Genomic DNA, 25,674 nt, shown 5'->3' with positions numbered 1-25,674 from the left:
TTTAGGAAAGGTCTCTCTTCTATCGTGATATATGATTGAGCAGAGTAAACAGAAGAAAAATAAGATAAAAATAATTGAATGTATAATAACCTTATTATACAAAATATAGCTGATTTTCCTGTAATAATTATTGGCAGCATTTCATTTTCATTCTCCTACTGTTGGAGATCATTTATTTTTTATTATCACTGTAACTATAAGGGACACTTGTTGTTTAGTTGTTAAGTTCATGTCCAATTCTTTTGCGACCCCATGGACTGCAGTCTGCCAGTCTCCTCTGTCCATGGGATTTGCCAGGCAAGAATATTGGAGTGGACTACCATTTCCCTTTCGAGGGGAGCTTCCTGAGCCCAGGAGCTGAATCCACCTCTCCTGCACTGACAGGTGAATTTTTTTACCACTGTGCACCAGGGAAGCCCGTAAGGTACTTTAAAGAAAAGAAAGTCAAACGGCTGTGCTAGTTTGCATTCCCAGCAACAGTGCAAACTAGTGCAGCCACTATGGAGAACAGTGTGGAGATCCCTTAAAAAACTGGAAATAGAACTGCCATATGACCCAGCAATCCCACTGCTGGGCATACACACCGAGGAAACCAGATCTGAAAGAGACACGTGCACCCCACGTGCACCCAATGTTCATCGCAGCACTGTTTACAATAGCCAGGACATGGAAGCAACCTAGATGCCCATCAGCAGACGAATGGATAAGGCACCTGTGGTACATATACACCATGGTATATTACTCAGCCGTTAAAAAGAATTCATTTGAATCAGTTCTAATGAAGTGGATGAAACTGGAGCCCATTATACAGAGTGAAGTAAGCCAGAAAAAAAAAAAAAAAACAACCCACCAATACAGTATACTAACGCACATATATGGAATTTCGAAAGATGGGTAACGATGACTCTATATGTGAGACAGCAAAAGAGACACAGATGTAAAGAACAGACTGTTGGACTCTGTGGGAGAAGGCAAGGGAGGGGTGATCTGAGAGAATAGCATTGAAACATGTATATTACCATATGTGAAATAGACCGCCAGTCCAGGTTCGATGCATGAGGCAGGGTGCTCAGGGCTGGTGCACTGGGATGACCCTGAGGGATGGGATGGGGAGGGAGGTGGGAGGGGGGCTCAGGATGGGGAACGCATGTACACCCATGGCTGATTCATGTCAATGTATGGCAAAAACCACCACAATATTATAAAGTAATTAGCCTCCAATTAAAGAAAAAAAAGAGTGTTAAGTGGGTGATAGACACCTGTGAGAGAAGCCGAAGGACTTGCGACTTGAGAGTTTTCCACTGTGGCCTTCCTATGCACTTATGTCTGGCAGCTGTTCCGCCCACTTTTGCACAGGACATAGTCCCGAACTGTTCCTCTTCATCCTTCAGATAAAATCCAGGCTGCCAAACGGTGGCTGCTAATCCGCATGAGCCATCCCTCTCTTCCTATTTCCGGAACCAGCTGAACTTTCCCTGATCCCCTTCCTCCTGCTAAAGCCCCTAAACCGGCTACCCCTCCCCCAAATTTAGATGCTCCTTCAGAGCCTTCTCATGCCAGGCATTTTCAAATAAAGTTTTATCTGAATGGTGTTCTGGTTGACTTTCTTCTCCCAGTAAAAATACTCTAGGAATTCAGAATGAGGTGGGAGAGAGTATTTCCACATTTTGTGATCAGTGGGGATTGATCAAGTGGGGAATATTTGAACTGAACTTAAATGGATGGATTTTTTTTACAGACTAAATAATAAATTTCATATACTTATAACTTACTATAAGGTATCAATTTTCACCCAGGTATTCCTATATAAATCAAGGCTAAAAATATTGTAAGACAAAATCAGAAGTTGGAAACTCCTGTGAAAGTGAATACATGAGTATAGGTACCAACTAAAGTGTAAATAAAGCCATTGAGTGTGGAAAGTCTCATTCCAGAGGGGTCTTTAGTTTGTTCCAAAGCTTTTAGAATATTAATATAGTCTTAAAACCTAGATACATTCTAATCCATGCAATCACAAAGATTTCAATTCACAAAGAGTCATTAAACTAAAAATCATTTTTTCTGTATAGCCAAACAGCCAAATATTTCAGGGAAATACTTAAAGAACCCTTTGATTTATTTTAATGTGACAAGGATATTATTGCAAAAAGTTTAGTGTGTAAATTGCACATTATTTCACCTTTATCAATGTGTAAATTATTGCACATTAAATTAAATAATTTAATGTCTCTTTAATAATGTGTTAATACAGAAATAATATTCTCATCAAGATATTTATTACGTGTTCTAAGCTGCTCTAAGTAACTGGGATGAACACATGTCCATGGTTACAAATTTCATTCGACCCTAGATGTATCCTTTTCCTCTCTTCAGAGTGTATGTTTTAGACTTAAGAGACCAGTTCTTTTCAGATGTGGGAGAATTAAAGTGATATCTATTTCTCTTTTTTTCAAGTCTGAGGTTTGAGTGTCATTACCAACTATTGAATCTACCTGGCTTACCCTTTAGGTAATACCTTAAAGGACCAAAGCTTAGATTAAGGGATCAGTTGTGTGTCGGTAGATGTTTGGAAAGAGCGGGAACTGATCTGTAGTATTTGCCAGTTTCCATGTTTTGAGTACTACCGCCATAGCCATTTCAAGTGACCAATGTGATGTTACTGAAAGCGGAGTTGTAAAGAGATGTTCAGCAGGACCCCATCCTACAGTATTTTCATCATACAGACATAATAGATATGATAACTTCAGAGCATGGCTAAAAATAAATTGTGGAAAATGAATCAGGAAGTGATGAGTTTTATATATATTTCCTTTGTTTAGTTATTTCAATTTATTTACTTGAAATTTTACACAATTTAACCTTCAATAATAGCTATGTTAACAACTAGCTTGCAAAATTCCTGAAATGTAAAAATAGGCTCCAGCACAGCACATGCTTTGTCTGTTAACTCCTTTGTTTTCAAAATACGGCTGCACAGATTGGGCCCCCATCAGCATCATCTTGGAATTTATTGGAAATGCAGTCTTGAGCCCACCTCAAATCTACCAAGTCAGATTGTTCATTTTAGCAAGCTCTTTGGATAATATTTACTCAAATTAAAGTTTGAGACATCCCAGAAATTTTACTCTCCATCTGGGTCAACCTTGGGGTTGGGAAGATTCTTGATAGAAGAGTTTATTGCTGACACAAGTTTTAAAATTGAAGGAAATATCTTTATCTGTGGCTGGAAAGCCTTATTAGATTATAAATCTCAAAAGCTAAGGAGAAAGTGGAATTGGGATAAAGGTGAAAATAGTAAGGTAGATGTATAATCAACATGACTTTAGACACTGTATATAATTAAAAAACAAACACCAACTTAATACTTAGAGGCACAGGAAATAATGACATAACAAAGAATGTATCATGGCATTAATTTTTTTCATGATGGAGAAATCTAATTATAAGTTGGATATCAACAATAATAAAAATTATTTTTCCTACAAATAGGTGTTTAAAATTCCCCTCCATTCATGCATAGCAAACAGATCTGCACATGGAAGACAGAAACACTAGAAATGAAAGAAATGCCTGATGATGGGCCAAAAGTTCTGCTGAATGTAGCATTCTAGGGGTAAGGTAAAGTAGACATCCAGACTTTTGCAGAGAATTTTGGAAAAAAAACTATCCTTCTCAATAACCTCAATAATCATATGGTTAAAATGACAGGTGAATATCAGTCAGCTTTTCTCCCCAACCCCTTCAGTGCATGTTTGATGGCCCAGGAACAAAGTGAATAGGATGGCAAGGATGGAGAGTCACACTGAGTTCAACAACTTGGGCTTCTCCTTAAAAAAGGATAATCTGGCTATGGCTTATTGCTGAATGCCCAGCCTCCCAATGACAGAGAGCAACTTTGAATCTGGTGTTAATATGGTGCTAATACTTGAGGGGAGCAGCCAGTGACACTGGGCTGACTGATTACATTGAACTATTTCCATCACCATGAGACAGAGTCATCGTCACTGAAAAAGACATGTTTTTCTGCGGCTTCCCTGGTGGCCCAGTTGTTAAGAGTCCTCCTCACAAAATGCAGGGGACATGAGTTCAATCCCTGGTTGGGGAGCTAAGATCCCATATGCCAGGGAACAGCTAGAGAGCCTGCTCGCCACAACTAGAGAGTCTGTGCATCACGACAAAAAAGATCCCCTGTGCCACGACTGAGACCCAATGCAGCCAAATAAATATATTTAAAAAGAAAAAGAAAAGATAAATAAAAGAAAAAGGTATGTTTTCTGGATATAAATTTGGCATCCCTGACTTTGATGCTTCTGCCAGCACCACCACCCATGGACTTGCAAAATGCCTTATGAGCACTCATGATATCCCGGACTGCGTTGCTTCTGATCAGCGAGCCAATCTTGCAGGAAAGTAACCACAGTGCTTGGCTCATGCGGAAGGAATGAACAGATCTGATGGCATATTATCACTTAGAAGTAGCTGGTCTGCTTGAAAGACGGGATAGCTATTGAAGTCTCCGTTATGGTTTTGCTTAAAAGACTACACCCTGAAAGCAGGAGCTTTCATCTTTCAGGATACTGTGTATGTTTTGAAACAGAGCATTTTGTGGTGTTTTCTCTCATATAGTTGTAAAAGTTGGGTCTGATAATCAAGCAGTGAAGTAGCTACATATATGACATATACAACATATCATATATATATGTGTGTGTGTGTGTGTATATATATATATATAACACTGAACAGTATATGAAGTTTGTAGAAAAATAACTTTACAATTTAGTCTTTAGGTAAAAGAATATTCAGTGGGACTGTAACTGAATTGGTGGAATGACTAATACAGCTAGTGAAGGATACAGTAAGTGTTGAGACAGTGTTTTTCCATTTGGGGAAGAGGAGGAGAGCTTCTTTGCTAGTGTGAAGACAATTGCCATCCTGTTAGATAGAAACAGAGTTGTGTTGTACGGAGGCTGAAATGTGTGTGGTTACTGAGTGGCCAAGGGGTGGACTGTGTCAGGCAGGATTTATGACTTCTCAGCTCCAAACTCACCCTTGTTTGCCCTGCTGTGTGATGATGGAATTAGACTCTGCAGATTACATTTACCCTTTGCCAGTTGGCTTGGTATTAGGCTCTGCTGAGAGGACAATAGAGGGTCTGGAGGGCAGGAAGAGTAGGAAGGGAAGCTTATCCTTCTGTGCTCTGCTTCCCATGGGACATCGAGAAGGTGGGTGTGAAATGGACACTGGCAGACATTCCACAGCTGAATGTGCTTTGCCTTTTTCTGAGGACACCGCCTAGCGTGCTTCTTCATCATCATCACCTGTTTTGCAGTTCAGGGGCAGCCTCCTCAAGCAAGTGTCTTGATCACTACAATAAGATATTTTCATGGTTCCACAGTTTTGCAAAGAGTGCTTGGATTGACTTTCTTCATCATCGCAGTGACAGGCAGCAAATAGCAATGACACCATCTACCCTGAGGTTTGGATCTCAGCCTTGCAGCCTCCCTGAAGTTTCTGAGTTCCTTCCTTATTCATTTTCCCCTCAGCCCTAAGGGAGTAACCATCCTGCAGCTGCTCACTTCAGCAACCGCATTTTTACTAGTTAGAAATCCTGTCTTCCTTGTTCAAATTCCTGATGTTTTCTGTCACCTGAATGGACTGTGATTGAGAGTTTTACAGCTTTATTATTAAACTTTTTTCCTTTGATTAAGAATTGTCTGTAATAGTTTGAGTAGTATATTATAATTATAATATATATTATATTAAAGTTTGAAGACTAAATGGCATTTTCATGCTACTCTGTGGATTGAAACATTTTCAACTAATCCTTTTGCTGAGTTGAATCATTTGGCAGGGCCCATAAAGCTTGATGCATTCTAGGGAAACCTCATGGGATGGTCTTTAATTGTATTTGATATTTTTTTCATAAAGAGTTGAAGCTTAATATTGTTGGAGGAGGTCATGGAGAGGACATAACTACTGGTGGACCTGAGAGCTGCCGACAATCAAAGTCTTCTGACACTTCCCTCTCCCAGCCCTGGTCTTTGGAAAGTACATTCTGCCCACCATCCTGCACCACAGGAGGATCCGTTTCAAGGATGCCACGTTGAGTATGTTGTTGAGACCATCTGCACGGTGTATGTGACTGAATCCTGTTAAGCCCTCTAGAAGTTTTAAGATTCTGGATGGTGGTTGTGGAGATCTACCCTTTCTGTGGATGCCCAAGACAAGTCTTGTATATGTGTTCCCTTGTTTACTGAATATTCATTGGAAGGACTGATGCTGAAGCTGAAGCTCCAATATTTTGGCCACCAGATGCAAAGAGCTGACTCATTGGAAAAGACGCTGATCTGGGAAAGATTGAGGGTGGGAAGAGAAGGGGGCGGCAGGGGATGAGATGGTTAGATAGCATCGCTGACTCAGTGGACATGAGTTTGAGCAAACTCTGGGAGATGGTGATGGACAGGGAAGCCTGACATGCTGCAGTCAGCGGGGTCACAAAGAGTAGGACACGACTGAGAAATTAAACAGCAACTGAAACAACACCAACCAGTGTGGAGCGGTCTGCCTCTTTCTTTGGTCTCCTCTCTCCCTTTGAGTACGGGGGCTGGTTTTGAATTTAAACTAGGGAATGCCCAAGGTGGTGAACCAACAAATACATCAGAAAATAAAGGTGGTGCACTTGGATAATATCTACTGTTCATTTTTCTCTGGGGACTCACCTTTCTCACCCGTCCACAAGGTCAAGGTTTGTCACTGAGAAGCCCAGTGTGATACTATATCACTCTGGTCCCTCAGCCAGGATCACTTGAACTCAGATGAATATTTGATTCAATTTGGGCAGAGTCTGTTCAGCAGAAATTTGAAATTGTCAATAATAGATTCTTGCCTTTGTTTGGCTCTAGCTACAAAACCTTGAAATCATTGCAGTTTTCAGTAACAAATAATAATGAAATGTTTTCTGTCATATAATAGTGTTAAAGGGAGCAGAATCCCATGAAGTCAATTTAAATATAATCAATTCACTTTTAAATGGGTTTCTTCAGGCAATGAAGTATGCAGTCAGTTATTAGGGATTTTATATATTTTCCTAGCAACTCTCATATAAAGTATGGTAAGCCAAATTTTATACTGAACTCTTACTGTGTTATTTACACAAAGACACTGACAATTTCAGGGCAAGTAAATAATCTCCACATCTGTAGCCATGGATTCTTTTTCTTTTACTCTGTTGGAATAAGAGACTCAGAGAGTAAACTTCCTCTATATTCAGACATTTGTCTTTCAAGAACTTCCCAAATCTAGTATATTTAAGATTCAGTCAAGTGGAAATGTCACTGCTCCTATTTACTGAGGTTGATCCAACGTCCAATGCAGGTCACGGGGTAGCTGTTTTGTCCTCTGTATCCACTATCCATATGGAGTATACTCCTGAAATCTTTCCCATCCTTCATTAAGCGAATGCGCACTGAATGTTTGCTCTGTGCCAGATACTATGTGTTAAAACTGAGGCCCTGGTAGTGACAATATGGAGGTCCTCCTGACCTTATTGATTTCAAAGGTTGATGGATAGAAGCAGTGATTGAATATTTAAATTGATTTTTAATTAATAAATATTTATTGAATATTTACTATACAGCCATCACTACCCTAGGTGCGAGTGATAAAGCAGTGGAAGGAAAAGAAGGTAAACATCCCTGTCCTTAAGAGGATTGACTTCTAGTTGATATGAAATTACAAATACTGAAATATAGTCAAAGAAGAGTTATAACATTCAATGACAACGTGTATCAGGAGGATATAGCCTAGCAAGCATTTCAAGATGACCTGAGTTGTGATGTCTAAGCTGAGCCCTGAAAGATAAGAAGGTGTTAGCCAGGTAAAAAGGATGAGCAGAAGAAAGTGTTTCAGGTAAAGATAACATATTTTAAGGATCTGGTCTAGTTACTATAGAACTGTAGGAAAAAAGCCCTGAAATATGAAAATTCAAAAGTGATTAAAATTCCTAGCAATTAATTTTTAACCCCTGACCAATTTATGCTAATTAAGTGACCAAGGGGATATTTCTCTTGGGACTTTGAGCAGCATTTATACTAAATGTATACTAATTTTATACATTTATACTAAATGTATATTTATTTATACATTTATACTAAATGTATACTAAATGTATACTAAATGTATACTAAATTTATACTAAATATACTAAATTTATACTAAATACTAAAAACAATTGATATTTTCAAATATGAATATTTATCAGGAAATTCTGATTGAGGATAGGAAAATGGTGACTTTATATTTCTCTATTTAGGATAAACTTGTTCAGTTGCTCAGTCGTGTCTGACTCTTTGTGGCCCCATGAACGGCAGCACGCCAGGCCTCCCTGTCCTTCACTATCTCCTGGAGTTTGCTCAAACTCATGTCCATTGAGTTGGTGATGCCATCCAAACATCTCATCCTCTGTCACCCTCTTCTCCTCCTGCCTTCAATCTTTCCTAGCATCAGAGTCTTTTCCAATGAGTTAATTCTTTGCATCAGGTGGCCAAACTCAGAGCTACCAAATAATATGTAACATGTATGCAGTCATAATTATAGAATATCTTAAAATCAAATAATAATTTAATATTTCTACATTTTAAATTTGAATATAAAGGAAGGGAAATACATTCATTATTAGTAGGTATACAGAGCTAAAAAGTAATTTTTATTATTTTTGGATTCTACTGAGATATATGTTCATTGGGTCAGTAAAATTTTAAAAGTAGACAAAATTATAAAAAAGGAAATAAAGTTAATCATTATTGATATACCAAAGTTTATATTCATTATTCATTATAGTCTTCATTATTTTTGATTTAAAAGCCAAATGAAAAATAATTGTACATTATCATGTAAAAATATGCTAAAATTAAATTGTTAAGATACAGACATAATATAAGGTAACAGACTACCGTTTTGAAGTTTATGTAGCTAGGATATTTACATATTTTACATAATAAAATAGAAATATTTTTAGATTTCTTGTTTCTATCATAATTGAACTTAAACGATGATGAATTTTAGAAAATCAGGACATTATATAACCCTATAACTTTATATCATTTAAACATATAAGCATTCAATTTTTGTGGTGTAAATATTTACACAGTAAAATAAATTTTCTAGTATTCTGATAATTCTTGAGAGTAACATAAAATATAATAATAGTCTAATATAAAATATGGATAGTGCACTACAGATATAGGGCTTAATAGATTTAGCTGAGGAATGAAAATATTAACACTTGTTAGATTTAAAAATATGCTGATGATCACTTCTGTATTTATTTAACCCTAACGTCTTAATTTAACATATTATTTTAGCTGTAGTAGATTGTTCTTCTCTAAGAAAATTGATTTATTTTTTTTCCCCTAAATATACCCAATGGCCTAGGAAACTGAAAGGAATATGTAAAATATAGATACAATAATCTATAGATGGCAACCAAAATTCATCAAGAAGATGACGCATATGATCATTTACTAGATTAATAAACTTTCACAATGGGTTAATGCCTGGGCCACAGGTGGGTTTGTGACTTGGGTCTGTCCACGTGTCCCAACTAAAACCAGGGTAGACCATTCTGGAGCTACCTGATCCCAAATACTTGAGTGCTCAGCCAAGATCCCGGAGTCTCTTGCTGACTCCCAAGCTAGCTATGGAGGCTATGAGTCAGCCATGCCCAGAAAGCATCTAACTGGCCTGAAGTCATACAAGAAATAATAAATCCTAGTGTTTTAAGTCCATGAGTTCAAGGATGTTTTCTTACCCAGCAAGGACTATTTTACTTGCATGCTCAGTCACTCAGTTGTGTCTGACTCTTTGTGACCCCATGGACTATAAACCAGCCAGGCTTTTCTGTCCATGGGGTTTTTCAGACAAGAATGCTGGAGTGGGTTGCCATGTCCTCCTTCAGGGAATCTTCCTGACCCAGGGATGGAACCCGAGTACCCTGCAGCTTCTGCACTGACAGGCAGATACTTTACCCACTGTGCCATCTGGGAAGCCCTAAGGTCTATTTTAAACTCCAATAAATAAATTAGAAAAGACACAACTTTAAGGCTTTGGAAGAAAGATTGGTGATTTAATATGGGATTACTGGTTAGTGATGTTGAAACTATACAGGCAAGTCAGTCAATCAAGTTAGAAGCACATCTCACATCTCAAATTGTATTAAATTTGAGATGACTCAAAGATGTTGGAAATACAGGGAGCATTCTTTGTAAGCATAATCTTACAGTAGTAAAATGAAAAAACAAGTAAATTACACAGTAGTGTAATGGGAAAGGTTATATTTGATTAAGTAATGAAATAAAAAATCTTTTACTCCACACAAGTCTCCTTAGGAAAAATATTATCCTTGTTTTGGAGAATATGCTGAAGCACTTTCTCCATTAAGCCTGAACACTGAAAGCAAACAAGCTTCTGATAGACGAAATCCCATTACATTAGTATGCATAGCCTGATGGATTTTATAACAAGTGTTAACTGATTATTTCTGGATGATGATATTAAAGGTTTATTTTTATTTACACTTCTCTGCATTTTTAAATTGTTTTCCAAGGGGCATGTTTTGCTTTTTCTTCATCTTACAGTTTTTTTTTTTTCGGTGTTATCATTTTCATTATTGTTCAGTTCTAAGTGTTTTTTATATCATTATTTTCTTTCTAACCCAAACATTATTTAGACATTTGTTTTTTGTTTCTAAAATTTCTGACCTTTCAGGTGGAAGGGACTGGCTTATTGTTAACTTATAATTTTCTTTGAGTGGGTCAGAGAATAATCTATATGCCAGTAATTATGGGGACTCATTGAGACATTATCAGTAGCCTTGCATGTAGGTGAAGTTTTTTCTCTTTTGAGGAATGATGGTATAGGAAACTGTCTATGTTCATGGGACCAAGCTTATTAGTTGAGTTTCTCAGATCTTCCTTACTATTACTACTTTTATCAGTTTTTGAGGGTGGTGTGCCAGTACCTCTTGATAATAATTTTAGTATTTCAAACTCTCGTTGAAATTCTATTAGCGCTCACTGTTTTTAGGTACATTTGTAGTTGTTTAGTCTCTAGGTAGTTATGACCAACCTAGATAGCATATTAAAAAGCAGAGACATTACTTTGCCAGCTAAGGTCCATCTGGTCAAGGCTATGGATGTTCCAGTGGTCGTGTATGGATGTGAGAGTTGGACTGTGCAGAAAGCTGAGTGCCGAAGAATTGATGCTTTTGAACTGTGGTGTTGGAGAAGACTCTTGAGAGTCCCTTGGACTGCAAGGAGATCCAGCCAGTTCAACCTCATGTGGTCTTTGTGTTTATGTGTGTGTGTGTTTGTGTTAGTGTCTGTGTAATCTCTCTATGCTTTTTCTATAAGGACACATGGCACTTAGGACACAGATAGTCCAGGATAGCTTCTTATGTCAGCATTCTCAGTTTAATTACAACTTCAAAGTCTCCTTTTCTATATGGCACCATTATTGACAGATTCCTGGGTTAGGACCTGATATCTTTGGAGCCCGTGTTCAGTCCTCAACATGTGGTAAGTAGCATTGTTAAACACAGCACTTGTTTTTCAGTCACTAAGTCGTGTCCGACTCTTTGCGACTCCATGGACTGCAGTACGCTCCAGGCTTCCCTGTCCAGTCCTGTTGTTTGCTCAAACTCATGTCCATTGAGTCAGTGATACTACCCAGCCATCTTATCTTTGTCACCCCCTACTCCTCCTGCCCTCAATCTCCCAACATTAGGGTCTTTTCCAGTGACTCAGTTCTTTGCAACATGTGGCCAAAGTATTGGAGCTTCAGCTTCAGCATCTGTCCTTCCAATGAATATTCAGAGTTGATTTCCTATAGGATTGACTGCTTTGATGTCCTTGCTGTCAAGAGTCTTCTCCACCACCACAATTCAAAAAGCATCAGTTCTTTTGTGCTCAGCCTTCTTTATGGCCCAACTTGCATATCCATACATGACTACTGGAGGAGCCATAATTTTGACTGTATGGGCCTTTGCCAGCAAAGTGATGACTCTGCTTTTCAATATACTGTCTAGGTTTATCATGTACAACATTTAGAATTTCTTTAAAAAGTGGGAGAAATGAAAAAAGGAATAAATACATTTAAAATATGCCTGAAGGTAAATAACTAAAAGGTGCATGAGACCAGAGGAAAAAGACATTTATGAATGAGGTTGTGAGGGACAGCTAGGGAGGCAGATGCAAGAGATGGGAGAAGCCAGGAACTTTCCTTCCGAGAGCACCCACAGCCTTCTCATTGCTAAGGAAACCACTTCACAATTTCCTGCCTCAATTTCAGCTCTGAACAGCTGCTTTACTTATAATTTGGCTTCACTAAAGGACTTTAATTGCGAGGTGAAGAAAAGCCAAAGTGCCAATGTTGGAGAGGAAAGAAAAATTATGATGATGCAAAATAACATAAAAACAAATTATTTAAGATGATTGGTAAATCTGATGCTTTTCAAAAGGAAGTTAGTGCTCCTCTTTTTCTCTCTAAAGGTACCTGAGTGATGGTGGCAAAGTTATTTAAAGTGATTGCTTTAAACAGGTGCTTTTAAGTTTTCTGTGGGTGGAAAGAATTAATTAAGCACTAATGTTAATTCATTTTCCTCAGTCAGAAATGTCAAGTGGACATTTTGGTTTTTAACCTATTCTTATCTCTCAGTTATGTCTTTGCTAACAAGAGTCAGAATGAATGTACTGCTGAACCCTCTAAGTGCCTCCCTGAGTAAACAGGAGGAAATCTTCAACAGTACATGCCTAGCTAGAATTTTGCTACTTTTATAGGAATGTAGCTTTATCATGGGCTTCATCACACAGGGGGCTTCCTTGGTGGCTCAGTTTATAAAGAATCTGCCTGCAACGTGGGAGACCTGGATTTGATCCCTGGGTTGGGAAGATTCCCTGGAGAAGAGACCGGCTACCCACTTCAGTATTATGGCGTGGAGAATTTCATGGACTGTGTAGTCCATGAGGTCGCAAAGAGTCGGACATGACTGAGTGACTTTCACTTTCGTCACATAGAATTCTATAAAAGTAACCTTTTTCTCTGTTCTACTTTCTCATTCTCCTCTTTGTTTTATAGGTTTTCAGTAGCCAGCTTCCTCCCTTACTGCCTCCAACACTACTGCTATACTTATGGCCTCTTCTTTTTGTCTGACTTTGGTGCTAAAAAATAAATTTTGCTCCTTTCAAAATAATTTTTTACAAAGTACAAGGTAGCTATAGAAATGAGTGATGACAAACTATTTAAAGATCTTTTTGTGTGTGTATATATAATACTAGACAGAAATCTAGAATTACTCTGTCTTTAAAAAAAAAATTACTGGAAATAGTTGATTTACCATGTTATGTTAGTTTCAGGTGTATAGCAAAGTGAATCTGTTACAGAAATATACAGGCAAATTTTTATTGGAAAAAAATTTAAGGCCTGAAAAAAACTCAAAATGCATTTGGTGAGGGCTGGGCTAGTCTGACTTTTGATAGTTATTTAGGTAACAGATAAATAGTGGAAAAGTACTTGTCATAATGTAAAAGGGACTATTTTGTTATGTATTTAAACCAACAGCTGCCTATTCATACACAACTAGTGCATCCAGATGATTCCACTTGGTTTCTCAGTTTGTTAAGTTTGTCTATGTTACCTGTATAAATTATAATTCTTACAAAAATAACAGATGCAGGCTAAGCGCATAGTCTAAACCTTGCTCTGTTCAGTGTAGGACAGATGTAGGTGCTAAAAAAATATGGGAAATCAAATGCTCTAGGAAAGTATTGCTCTAGCCCATCACTTCAAGAGATTCTGGAATCTCACTCTCTTGCAGAATCTATCTGGATCTGGTGGAAAATCAGGCAGTGAGTGATGAATGTGTCAATTCCACCAGTCCCCTAGTTCTCAGCCCCTAGTCTCTCTGTAGATCTCCATCTGATCGTGAACTGTTACCCTTCATGTCACTATGTATAAAATGGATTACCAGTGAGAACATGCTGTGTAGTACAGGGAGCTCTACTTAATGCACTGTGGAGACCTGAACGAGAAGGACATCCAAAAGGGAGGAGATGTATGCACATGTGGGGCTCCCAAGGTGGTGCTAGTGGTAAAGAATCCACCTGCCAATGCAGAAGTAAGAGACATGGGTTTGATGCAGGTGACTTAAGAGATGTATGTTCAGTCCCTGAGTTAGGAAGATTCCTTAGAGGAGGACATGGCAACCCACTCCAGTATTCTTGCCTGGAGAGTCCCTTGGACAGAGGAGACTGGCAGGCTACGGTCCATGAGTTGCAAAGAGTCAGATATGACTGATGCACATATGCATGCGTATATGTGTGGCTGCTTCATTTTGCTCTGCAGTAGAAACTAACACAACTCTGTAAAACAAAGCTATATGCCAATGAGAGCTAATTTTAAAAAAGTGTTCTGCTTCAGCATTAAAAATGGATATGTCAGGGGAATGTGTAATTTCCTCGGTTCTATCTCACCGCAGCAAATATTTTAAATGGTGTACCAGTGTTACAGCTCTGTTACAGCTCAGGGTTTTATTCTGCAAGCAAAGGAAAGTACACCCTTGAGGCGTGAGGGCAGGCTGACCCCAAAGGAGAGGCCTCAATGTGTCTTGGCTTCCTCTTATTATATGTTTTCTCTCCTCCCCGCTGAGCCTGCCTTATGCAAATTGGGCTAGCCAAGAAGGGGAGTATTTGTTTCACCTGAAATTCTCATTCTGGTCCTTGAATTTTCTTTTGTTCCATTTTCACGGGCTTTTTCTTTTCTTTTTCTTTTAGCCACTGCCATTTTGGACTCTTTTCTATTCTAACTACCTAACAATTACATAATGTAAATACAGCTGGATTAAAGATTTACATAGATGTACAAAAATATTAAATATAGCAATAATTATCAAAAAGTTTTCTTTAAAAAAACCCATTTATGTAGTTGATGTGTTATTGGTCTTCTGGTCTCATGTTCTATAAAGAATAATGGAATAAGAACATGAATGAATGACATGAATGACATGATGGTTTACCATAGATTATAAACTTCTAGTGGGCAGGATAATGCCTACCTAATCATTTACACTCAGTGTCAATCCAAGCATCACAAAAATTTAAACACTAAAAGAAAAAATCACTTTTTCCTGTTGCTGCTGGATGAGAGGAGCTCCAAACTGCAGCAGAAGGAACATCTTTTTTTAAAATTGACATCCGTGAAATGATTATGTCCAACATTACTTGGAAGAAGTTTAAATATTTTGCAGACACAGAGTGAGTAAAATAAAGGCAGGGATCTGGTGTTTAGTAACTAGTACGGCTGCTTCTGCAAACACGCTGAGCCTGGAAAAGGTAGAGTTTTATATGTAACCAAGCAGGACCCTAAGGGGCCTTCCCAAGACAGGCCTTGCCTCATACCCTCTGCTTCAGCTCCTCTCTGAAGTACCCAGAAAATAGTATCTGATGTACATTTCCTGAGTTGCTTTACAGATATGAACACTGCCCACCCCCCCCCCCCCCAAATAAAGATGTTAACTACTTGATGACCAGGAGCACATAGCCCCAGGCCCCCTGGAGCCAAGGACTGATAATGTTAAGCTCTGCCACACCAACATGCAGCCTCACCACCACCCAGAGAATTGTGCCTGAGCTGATCACATACCCTGTGACCCTCCCCACCCCAACCCTTGCACCAACCTGGCTTTTAAAAATGTTTTGCTGAAACCCTTCAGGGAGCTCAAGGCTTTTGAGGTCATGAGCCACCAAGTCTCCTTGCAGGGCATTGCAATAACCTTTCTCTGCTCCAAACTCTGACATTTCATTTCGTTTGGCCTCACTGTGAGTTGGGCACATGAACATGCGTTAACAAAAGAGGAGAGGCAAATGCCTGAAGGTGGGGCTCCTGCCTTCATTCCCCTTGAAGTTGTTTTCCTGTCAAGGAGTAAGTCAAGGCTGTATATTGTCACCCTGCTTATTTAACTTGTACGCAGAGTACATCAGGAGAAATGCCAGACTGGATGAAGCACAAGCTGGAATCAAGATTGACAGGAGAAATATCAATAACCTCAGATATGTAGTTGACACCATCCTTAAGGCAGAAAGTGAAGAGGAACTAAAGAGCCTCTTGATGAAAGTGAAAGAGACTGAAAAAGTTGGCTTAAATCTCAATGTTCAGAAAACTAAAATCATGGCATCAGGTCCCATTACTTCATGGCGAATAGATGGGGAAACAATGGAAACAGTGAGAGACTTCATTTTTTAGGGCTCCAAAATCACTGCAGATGGTGACTGCAGCTATGAAATTAAAAGATGCTTGCTCCTTGGAATAAAAGCATGATCAACCTAGATATCATATTAAAAAGCAGAGACATTACTTTGTCAACAAATGTCTGTCTAGTCAAGGCTATGGTTTTTCCATACTCATGTATGGATGTGAGAGTTGGACTGTGAAGAAAGTTGAGCACCAAAGAACTGACGCTCTTGAACTGTGGTGTTGGATAAGTCCCTTGGACTGCAAGCAGATCCAACCAGTCTATCCTAAAGGAAATCAGTCCTGAATATTCACTGGAAGGACTGACGCTGTAGCTGAAACTCCAATACTTTGACCACCTGATGAGAAGAACTGACTCATTGGAAAAGACCCTGATGCTGGGGAAGATTGAAGGCTAGAGGAGAAGGGGACGACAGAGGATGAGACGGTTGGATGGCATCACCGACTCACTGGACATGAAATTGAGTAAGTTCTGGGAGTTGGTGATGGACAGGGAGGCCTGATGTGCTGCAGTCCATGGGGTCGCAAAGAGTTGGACACAACTGAGAGACTGAACTGACCTGCACTGAAGCAATCCGAAAATATAACATTCCTAATCTGAACTGTTTGGTTTACCATGGTGTGTATTACTCCTTATTACTTTTTCACTATATAATTATAAAACTGATATCACGTGTTGCTTGTTTTCAAACTGTGAATATGATTCAGGGGTGAAAAACGAAAACTGAACTAAAATGTTTTTAAAATAATTGAGATCCACATTTTCATGTTTCATGAAGCACTCCAAGTTTTTCCCTCTTAGCCTATTCATTTCTTCACCCTGAGATTTGGAGGCTTCCTCCTTGGATGTCAATGAACCCAAGCTTTGGACTCCCACTTTGGGATTAATAAAATAAGTGAAAATGAATGTTCTTGCTACTCTATTTATGGAAATAAGTGCTACATTGGGTCTTGCCTTATTATTCTGTTTTTAGACTTTTTCCTATTTTTTTTTTTAAATTTCCTTCTGTAGTTCCAGGAACACATTCCAAGTGGTCAAATTGTTATTTTTGAAATTGTTTTGGCTTAATAGACACGTTTAGATGTTTATTCTTTCTAGAGACGAGGCAGCTTAAGATCTTGGAACTGACTCTGTTAGGGGAGAAGCAGAAATGAGTGACTGTGGCCAGAGCCGCCTCTCCTCCATAGTGAAGCCAAGAGGCCTGTGTCCAGAGCCATTTGTTGTCTGGACATAACAGTGCAGAGATATGGGCATCTGGGGATCACTCGCAGAGAAATACGTGAAAGAGAAATATGAGAGGTTATCCTAAAAGGGATCTCACTGAAGAGTGCTGATTGGAGGGGAGCTGTGACCCCAAGATGCAGTCGTGGCCAGGGCCCAGCTCCTGAGAAAGCAGAAAGCCACCGTGGCGCACACGTCATCCTGATGAGGATGACACCTCGCCCCTGAGCCCCTGTCTGTGCTTATTTGCTCAGCATGTCTGACTCCCATCAGTCTGCAGTGGTGGCTTTCTGCTTCCTTGTTCCAAGCTTATTTTCATGTCCTCAGCCTCAGCCATATGGTTCTACTGTTTGCAGTGGGGAAACTGAGGTGTCAGGGCAAAAGGTACCATCTTCTAGAGTTTGTGGAATCGTGTCTAGGGGCAGGTGGCCCCTCAAGTCTTTCTTTGGTGGGATATTCTTACACATTTATACAAAATCACTGGGTGGATCACTTGTCCGACGTTCCTGCTTTCATCTTGGAGGCAGGCACCCTTTTCTGTATTTCATGGGGATGCTGAGGTACAGGTAAGAGTACACGGAAGGAGGGCAAGTGTCTTTTCACCCAACAGTGCTTCATAATCTAGGCCTCTGTAGCCTTTATGTTGTAAGCTTTGAGACACTGATTAATTTTGATGTTCAAATGTTTTCTAAACTTGACTGTCTATCAGTTAGTGAGGACTATGTTAAACTATGTGGATCTGTTGATTCAGCACTGAATTTTTGCAATACCAACAATCAAACTAGTCACTGAAGATACAGAAGGTATAAAAAAAATTAATATTATAGAAAAATTATTTTTGCAGAGACGTAGTAAAGCTGATGATTGCAATGCTTTTAAAACTATTTTGGAAATGGAGAAAATAATGAATATTTAAAAATATTTCTATATAATTAGAAAACATTGCCACCAAAGCCCAATAAAAAGATAACCCAAACAAAAGTAGAGTCCAGTTTTCTTATACATATTAATGTAAACATTCTAAGTATTTGCAAACAATCCATCAATATATTAAAAGAATTTTATAGCATGAATAGGTCCATTATAGAACTGATAAGAAGGTTTGATATCAAAGATAAATTTTAAAATGTCATATTAATAGATATGGAAATATGGAAATATCTATTAGAGAATAAATATCTAATAGGGAAACCAGAGATATATAAAATCTGTTAAAATTGGGACACTTATTAACATGAATATTCATGTTTTATTTAATTTATTGAAATTGTGCATGCATGCGTGTATGTTTGTATGTGTGCATATATTGATCTACCTAAATTTATATTTGTTTTGTGGTTTACTGAATGGACTAAACTCAAAGAGATACAAATAGGAAATGTGTTTCTCTCTTGATCTTCAAACAAACATGTCCTGTTACATCTTCCTTCTTCTTCATTTTTCAATAATTCAGGCAGATCCATCCACTTTCAGGTATTAAAGATTCCAAATTTGAATGTTAAAGGTTCAATCTCACATATGGTGCAAAAACTTCCCCTTTCTTTCCCGTTCACACCCACCTATCACTCTCAGGCCTGCGAGAGAGAAAGGTATGAAGGAAGCTGGTTTGTTCTTTCACTCTTTCTTGAATTTCACTTCTGCTTTCTTATCGCTTTGATGCTTCTGAGTTTTCCTTTCTTTCTTAGTTAATATCAGTTCCCCAGATTCAGGGCATGCAAATTGATCTCTCTTAAGAACTGTTAACAGTTGGATTTTGGTGCACTGGCATGAGGCTAAACTTTTCAGCAACTCAGTAAGCATCAAAGCCAGGGACTGAGGGGCCCATCTACCCTTCCTGCAGAAAACTTTTGTCTTTGCAAGTGCATCTTTTGGCATGTCACTCTCTCACCACTCACTGGGCAATATTTATCCCCTTATCTTCTTTCTGAGGCTGATACGAGCTGGACAGGATGACAACCAGTTGCCATCCCCGGGCAATCCCTAGAGAAAGAGGTCTGACAGCTTCTGGGCTGTTTTCTTTAGAATGCAGTGGTGGTGGTGAAGTCGCTAAGTCGTGTCTAACTCTTGCGACCCCATAGACTATAGCTCTCCAGAGCCTTCCTCTGTCCATGGGAGTCTCCAGGCAAGAATACTGGAGTGAGTTGCCATTTCCTTCTCCAGGGGATCTTCCCAACCCAGGAATCGAACCCAGGTCTCCTGCATCGCAGGCAGATTTTTTAATCGACTGAGTTACAAGGGAAGCCACCTTAGGATGCAGAGTTCTTATCTGTTGTTCTCTGCTTTGAGGCTTTTCACCAAAATTCTAAGAACAAGAAGAGTATCATTCTCTATTTTGTTATGTAAACGTGTTCCTAGGTTTTCCAGACTTTGGCCACCTGATGCGAAGAACTGACTTATTGGAAAAGACCCTAATGCTGGGAAAGATTGAGGGCAGGAGGAGAAGGGGACAACAGAGAATGAGATGGTTGGATGGCATCACCGACTCCATGGACATGAGTTTGAGCAAACTCCGGGAGTTGGTGATGGACAGGGAAGTCTGGTGTGCTGCAGTCCATGGAGATGCAGAGAGTCGGACACGACTGAGTGACTGAACTGAACTGACTGAAACACATATCAACTTTATCTTTCTTTTTTTTTCAAACTGGATCTGTGAGTTATTTCTTTTTTAGATCATGGAAAAATGCTTAGGCAGGAGGTCTCATGGGTTTTCCTGTCATTTTAAGATAACTCCCCCTACCCCCAGTTTAATAATTACTTATTTCTTATAGTGTCATAATTTGAATGTTATCCCATTTACAGCTTCCTTCAGCCAGAGCATGAGCAGGTTTAGAGCTCAAACATGCATGGCAGTCAAAACGATGGGGTGGCGGTGGCGGTGGCGGCGGGGACGGCAGCATCCACCGCTGTAAGCCCCATCTCCTCACTCTGCTGAAGCAGGTTGCTTCAGTCAAAGGGCAAGTGGATGGCATGGAAGGTAATGATCTTTGAGAAGCACCGCAAGAAAGGCCGCCTGCTGAGAGGACCTCTAACACTAAGATGATATGGGATGGACTGCCAGAGTCTTGAACCTGGGAGCAAGATACAGGAGCAAACTGCCTCACATCAGAGAACTCTGCAGGGCAGAGACACTTTGAAGAAGTCTTCAAGAACTCAAATTCAGTTGCAAACCACTAACAAAAATTAATTCTCACTGCCAGGCATTTGGAAGATGAATAAATAGAACCAATCATAGAAATACTTTCAGAATTTGGAGAATATATGGAAATAAATATAGCAAAATATTGTGTATCAAAACTTATGGATGCAGTTAAAACAATACAGGAAAATTTATAGCCTTAAATATTTATTTCAGAAAAGCCTTCTTAAGAACAAATGCAGTGCAAATAGAATAATGATAATAAACTTATAGTTGAGAGAACAAAAAAAAAAGCAAAAGGGTCTTAAAGAAAAGCAGATTTAACAAACTTTTGGCAAGATTGATCAAGATAACAAGAGAAAAGTAGGAAGTGTTTTTTACAAGGATGATAAAAGGGTCATTAGTTTAGATGCAGGGCATATTAAAAGATAACATAGGATGTCATAATAACTTTATTGCTGAAAATCGAAAATTTAGAGTAAGTAAACATATATTTGGAAAAATTGCTGCCAAAACTGATTCAGGAGGAAAAAGAAAGCTAAATTTTTTTATATCATTAAAGAAACTTAATTATTACTTAAATGTTTACACTTAAGCGTAAACATTTGGGTGTGCATTTGAACATGGAACGATGTATACCATGTGTTATCCTTAGTTAGCTGAGGGCTCTAAGACTGGAGGGGACCCCAAACTTGACTCTTCTCTTACTTTATCATTAGAGTTACCTTCCTTTTATCCTCAGCATGTAAATAAAGACCAGAATTGCACATAAATTTATTTCCAAGCTTATATTCTCTGAGCCTGCATAAGATGCAAATACTAGTTTTTACAGCCTTGAGGAAGAAACAAATAGTATTTTTAAAATTTTAATTAATTAATATTTTAATTAATTTTTAATTTTTAAAAATTAATTCATATTGGCAATGAAGTTGCATTACAATGTTGTGTTTGTTATCTGCTGTACAGTAAAGTGAATCAGCTACACATACACGTTTATCCCCTCTGTTTTGGATTTCCTTCCCATTCACCATAGAGCGCTGAGTGGGCATCCCTGGAGGTCACCATAGAGCGCTGAGTGGGCATCCCTGGAGGCTCAGTGGTAAAGAAACCACCTACAATGCAGGAGATAGCATATTGAAAAGCAAAGACATTATTTTGTCAACAAAGGTCTGTCTAGTCAAGGCTATGGTTTCTCCAGTGGTCATGTATGGATGTGAGAGTTGGACTATAAAGAAAAATGCTGAAGAATTGATGCTTTTGAACTGTTGTGTTGGAGAAGACTCTTGAAAGTCCCTTGGACTGCAAGGAGATCCAACCAGTCCATCCTAAGGGAAATCAGTCCTGGGTGTTCATTGGAAGGACTGATGTTGAAGCTGAAACCCCAGTACTTTGGCCACCTGATGTGAAGACCTGACTCACTGGAAAAGACCCTGAAGCTGGGAAAGATTGAGGGCCGGAGGAGAAGGGGACGACAGAGGATGAGATGGTTGGATGGCATCACTGACCCAATGGGCATGGGTTTGGGTGGACTCCAGGAGTTGGTGATGGACAGGGAGGCCTGGCGTGCTGCGGTTCATGGGGTCGCAAAGAGTCGGACAAGACTGAGCGACTGAACCGAACTGAACAATGCAGGAGACTCAGGGAACTCGGGTTCGATCCCTGAGTTGGGAAGATACCCTGGAGGAGGAAATGGCAACCCACTCCAGGATTCTTGCCTGAAGAATCCCATGAACAGAGGAGCAGGATAAGCTACAGTCCATGAGGTCACAGAAAGTCAGACAGGACTGAAGCAACTGAGCGCATACAGCAGAGCGCTGAGTCGAGTCCCCTGTGCTATACGCGAGGCTCTTGTTGTCTGTTTTACATACAGTGTCAATAGTGTATCTACGCCCATCCCAGTCTCCCTGTTCATCCTGCCCTCCTTCCCTGCCCTGGTGTCCATAGGTTTGCTTTCTATGTCTGTGCCTCCATCTCTCTTTTGCAATTAAGATCATCTATATGTGGACTCTACCCCCAATTTTTTCTTACTTTCTTCTTTGCTGACGTAATTTCAATAAAGGTATGAAAATGTACCACCAAATCATATATTTTGTTTCCTTTTCCTTACAGCTAGATAGTAGCCTTTTAACTAAGTTCTTGGTAAATGAGAGGCAAGTAGAAGTATCACAGAGCTAGCACTGCCCCTCTTTCCTTGCCTTCATTCTGCTGCTTTGAACAAGGAAAAGCCTGAGACATCATTCCGAAAGTCATTGTAGAACAACCAACACTAGTACTGCCTAATTTTGGACCTTTTTTGCATCAACTGGAAATAAAACTATATTTTCTATAAGCCCATATTATATTCTTAATTTTTTTTTATTATGTATAATCAAACCTTACCCTAGCCCAAGGCAGACAACATGCAGCTGGTTCTTCCCAGTGGAACAGGAAACCAGAATGTTGACTCCCAGGTCACATTCAACTTCTGAGTTTAGTGTCTCTATGGTAGTATTGCCCCAGTCATAGTTCATTTCAGTAAGAGATCTTAGCAGCAAGTCAACTCTGTGGCTTGCAAAAAGAGCTCTGTTTTTAGTTAAAAACTTTGTAAAATTTTATCTGATTATGAGATTTGTTGCATTTACTATCTTTGTGATAGGATTTACCTTGAAGAACTCAAAGTCGTTCTTTCTATACACTACCAATTATTTCCCAAGAATGTTTCAATTTTCTGGTTGTCAGCTTCTCAGGGAGTTCAGACTATTAAACCTCAGTAGGGGCTATGTCCACAAGGATATATTGCATAGAGCCAGGCAGAAACTGTACCAGCCCCGAGAAGTCTGGCATCTTTGTAAGAAATTTGGTGTCAACTTAAGAAACCAGTTCTTGGTCATATTCACTGGGAAATTTCAAGCATTTTCTTAACTTAGTCAATTGACATAACATTGTAGATGTCTCGTTTTCTGCCTGGAACATCCAGGACCAAACCATGCATTCTCCCCAAATTGAAATTCCAATCAAATGTGCTCTCTACAAGATCCTTTTTACTTTCTGGGGGTAGTCCAAAAACCATCTCTGCTCATGCTTTGTCCAGATTTTCCCTCTCCTCCTGTCTTTGGAATCTAGGCAGAAAACAAGAATGCACAGGTTACTCAGGTGAAGATTTAAGTCTGAAATCCAGCTGGCACAACACCTTGGCTTCAAAACTCCACTTTTACTCCCATCACTGCTATCAACTACAGCACTTTAAAACATTGACCTGGGTGACTCAACTCCACTATTAGAATAAAAATGTCCTGGAAAGCAAGAGTAATTCCAAAATGATGCACAAGGGAACAATTAGTCCCCCAAACACTTAAAATCTGCCTCGTTTCCCATTTACCAAAGCAGCTTGCATTCCCAGTGTGCTCGAGAGGACAATTTTTCTGTAGGTGTCACATTTTAGGGAGAAGACAGTGGCAGCCCACTCCAGTACTCTTGCCTGGACAATCCCATGGATTGGAGAGCCTGGTAGGCTGTATACAGTCCATGGGGTCTTGAAGAGTCAGACATGACTGAGCGACTTCACTTTCACTTTTCACTGTCATGCATTGGAGAAGGACATGGCAACCCACTCCAGTGTTCTTGCCTGGAGAATCCCAGGGACGGGGGAGCCTGGTGGGCTGCCGTCTATGGGGTCCCACAGAGTTGGACACGACTGAAGCGACTTAGCAGCAGCAGCAGCAGCACCTTTGTACATCTTCTTCTTTCCTTAGAACATTTTGCCTGTCTCCATTTCTCACAAAGGAAGCCAAAATATTTGGGCTAATAAGAAAGCTCTTCCATAGAACAACAGGGGTATAAAGGAGACCAAAATGGGACAGAGAATTCTTTTTTTGAAGTTAGGGGAAAAGCAGGCTGGGGACACTTGTAGGTCTAATAGTTTTATCTTGATCTAGAACCAACTGAATATCTATTTTTCTCAAGTTAGATTGAGAGTATATTTAGCTGATCAATCTTGAAGTCTGTGGACTTGAAGGCACTAGCAGATCCCTCAACTATCTAACCATCTATGACCATTATTTACCTAAATTACAGGCATTGTGTTTCTGTATACCGGGGGGGTGGGGGGTGGAACACATATCTCCTACAAAGAAGCTCGAGTCAGGGTGATAGCTATACAGCTATAAATATTTATTACCCATGTTCCTTCTTTAATGCCTGTTTGATGAATAGACTCAGAAACTTCACTTTCCACTGACACAGTGTAGGTGGTGACAGGAAAAAAGTACTTTACATGAGATATAAAATCAGCAGATAAAAATGGATAAGCCAGGAAAGTTCATGGAGGAGGTATTGTCTGCTTTTTTCTTTTCTTGTATACTTTTTTGAAAAGAAAAATGACTGAACTATTTATGAATTCAAGAATAAAATCCAATGATCATAATCAGGTGACAAAATACTAGAAACCATTGGATTCCTTTTCAGTCCTTCAGTTTCACTCTCAATGGAAGTAAAGAACTGAAAGTTTCATTAGAATCAGTGTACATCACCCAGACCTCCAGGCTGGGGGATGCGGGGGGACTATGAAAGCAACCAGATGAACAGTGAAGGGACTGGGGATAATGCATAGAACTTTTATTTTGTAACTTGGCAGTTTTCCATACAATAAAAGATAAAGCAATAAATTGTACTGGCTGTGGGTAAAACTGGATCTTGTTTTAATGAGCAGGGCCATACTCAGTTCAGTTTAGTTGCTCAGTGGTGTTTGCCTCTTTGCAACCCCATGGACAGCAGGACGCCTTTTAAGATTTTTCTCTTTATGTTTTGTTTTCTGCAGTTTCATCAAAAATTTCAGTTCAGTTCAGTCGCTCAGTCATGTCCAACTCTTTGCGACCCCACGGACTGCATGCAGCACACCAGTCTTCCCTGTCCATCACCAACGCTCGGAACTTGCTCAGACTCATGTCCATCAAGTCGGTGATGCCATCCAACCATCTCATCCTCTGTCATCCCCTTCTCCTCCCACCTTCAATCTTTCCCAGCATCTGTATCTTTT

Source organism: Muntiacus reevesi, chromosome 3 (assembly GCF_963930625.1).
Source record: "Muntiacus reevesi chromosome 3, mMunRee1.1, whole genome shotgun sequence".
Taxonomy (NCBI): domain Eukaryota; kingdom Metazoa; phylum Chordata; class Mammalia; order Artiodactyla; family Cervidae; genus Muntiacus; species Muntiacus reevesi.
The sequence above is the reverse complement of the archived record's forward strand: the minus strand, read 5'-3'. Positions refer to the sequence as shown.